The sequence below is a fragment of the Plasmodium inui genome (genome assembly GCF_000524495.1).
Source record: "Plasmodium inui San Antonio 1 unplaced genomic scaffold supercont1.85, whole genome shotgun sequence".
NCBI lineage: Eukaryota > Apicomplexa > Aconoidasida > Haemosporida > Plasmodiidae > Plasmodium > Plasmodium inui.
In genome coordinates, this window is record NW_008481919.1 from 26775 (window position 1) to 29510 (window position 2736).

A 2736-nucleotide genomic window follows, 5' to 3' on the forward strand; every position below is an offset into this window, starting at 1 on the left:
CCCCTTTTGTTCGCATAATTATATGTAAGGAATCGTCTTTGTCTAATATGGATTGATTCCTGAGTCAGTGTATCGAATGACCCTCGTTAGACATCGTCTTTGTTGGGATGTCCATTCCTTATAAGGAGTGGTCCAGACAAAGTAACCCATAGACAACAGGGAGGGGTCCGATTTCGGACTTCGAGGAGTTGTTGTTTTATCATCTTGTTTTGCTTTGTCCTATCGGAAAAAAGGGGACACCCTGTGATTTAAAACATTTCGATATAATGCAGTGGTTACCATAATATATATATGCTGGTAGGATGAAACAGGGATGCTGACAAAATCGGTGGTATCCTTTCTGATGGGTTATATGATGATCACTACTTAGGGAAAGACAGGCCTGTTCCTAAAATACCATATTTCTAAATGTTCCTTTTCCGTGTCAAATTTGATGAATCCCGTTTCGCAAAGATATAAGCAGAAAGTTCCTCCTTTTTCAATCCTACTAGGAAGGCCCTCAATTCTTTCAGTAATACATACATTAATTGTTCTCTCATTAGTACAGTACATATGTCCAAAAAATGGCATAACTTTTATTTACGTTGATAAATGAATGATAGGCCATTTTGTAATTACAACTTTAAGGCAGACTGATCTGATATGTAAGTATGGGACCTCATGGCCTTCGAGAATGCTGTGGTACTTATATATGCTTGTTCTTCTTCTTTTTCTACTGTTAACTTATGATTTTCTCTCTAAGGATATTTTATCAATGTGTGATTCCTACTGCGGTGTCTTGACTGAGTCCTGCCCTGTTTCGTGCAGAAGCATCCGGATGAGAGTGAGCATCTTGTATAAATTTCATGTTTGTGTGTGTGTCATAGAAAAGTGTGGCCTAATTTGTTAGGTGCGAGGGAATACAGAATTCCATATGCCATGTTTATCAGTAAATAAAAGAGATGGAGAATAATGTCTTTCAACTTCTTCCTTATGTGTCTAGGCTGTTATGTATAAGGAATATTTAAGAGGACACACGAGTGGACTACTCTCAAGATCCTTCTAGGGGGATTATTACAAATAGGAAATTATGCATTCACCACTTGGACATTTTTTCTCCCCTGTATGTTAGGAAAATTTGTCTACCCCCATATTCAGGATGAATGGGGCATATAATGGTAGATGAAATATTTCGCGGCAATCAGATACATTCCTCAGATGATGAGTAGCAATTGGTTAGTTGCTTTTCACATGTGTTCCCCATTGTAATTGTGCCAAACATTGGGGGTGCTTATGTTCCTAATGTGTTAACTATTTCAAATACCTCCTGTCCGTGTTTTTGGAAGGACGTGTCCCCTTCGTTTTCCTGGTACGGGTGGTTCGCATCTTCCTGTACTCTGTAATTATGAGACTTCTCTTAGGTCATCTCAATCTAGGGCATCTCTAGGAACACCATTCCAATGTAACATGTAAGTATGCGCGTTATATTTTGCCTTTGAAGTTGTTCTGCTCCAGGTACGATATTATCAGGCTGGTGTGAGCTCTCCTGTTATTGTTCGTTCGTCTTCTTTTATAGGTGGCTTGTTAATATCTGTGCTTTATACTCAATGTGTTTTTTTCTGGACATCCCAAGAAAAATTCTGTGTGTATCTCCTATGTTTGGGGACGTTTCCATATTTTCCTCGTTGAAACAGTTTCCTATGTGGCCGTCCATGTAGAACTTCAGGTCTTGTGAATCCTATTGCTCTCTGTATTCATCCAGTAGCATCATGAATAGCGGTATCGGGAATTCCGTATGTATTTCTTCATCTGTAAGTACACACACTTCGTGGTTATGCACCTCCCGTTTTTCTTTATGGCATCTTGTCCCCGACGGGTTATCAGTCGTCTCATATATCACATTCTCGGCTGTTTCCTCCTCGTAGACCCTTATAACATTCTAAAAAGAACTATCTGGAATATATCGCTTCATACGTATGTGTTGTTTTGAAACCTAATTGCTACATACACGCCCTCGCCCCTGTAGGACATGAATATGTCTTTCCTGGTTAAATTGATTGGTTGTAGACATTACAATTTCTTGAACGCATTGTTGTTCCGTTTGGCGTCTTTGGTGTAATCTGTAGAATTAATTGTTTTCTTTCAACATATCAGAACTATTCAAGTATCTATGTTTTAAATTATGCCACAGATGTTTTTGTATGTGGAAATCACCACAGCTGTGCGCATCTATCCCGATTACGTTCCTCCGTCAGGTAATTTCACCTATGACACCTTCATTTATCATAAATGTGTGCACGACTATCTGGAGTAAATGCTCCCTTGTCAATTGGCATTCTTCCTTTCTGATTCATCTAAAGGTTCTGTATGTATATCTAGAATCTTCTGTGGAGTATTTGTTTTTTATTTTGCGTGTACACCTTTTTGGGGATGTGTTAATTACGTATTAACTATTGATGTTAAGGGTCGCACAGTGGTACATCGCCACTATAATATCATATATCCATCTTCTTTTCGCAGTCATGGTCCCACATTGCTGTCTGTATGTGTATTCATCTTCCGGCTTTGCGCTTTCTGTGTTTCAGGGGAAACTGCGATTCTAAGGGCGTGTATTGCTCTAGGGGACAAAGATGGCACGAGGAGTTGGTTCCGCCTCCCTGGCGTTTTCTAAATAGTGACCACAGTGCAGTAAATGATATTTTTTGCGTGTGTATATATATACACATATCTATACCTCCATAAGAAAGGTAACCTGTG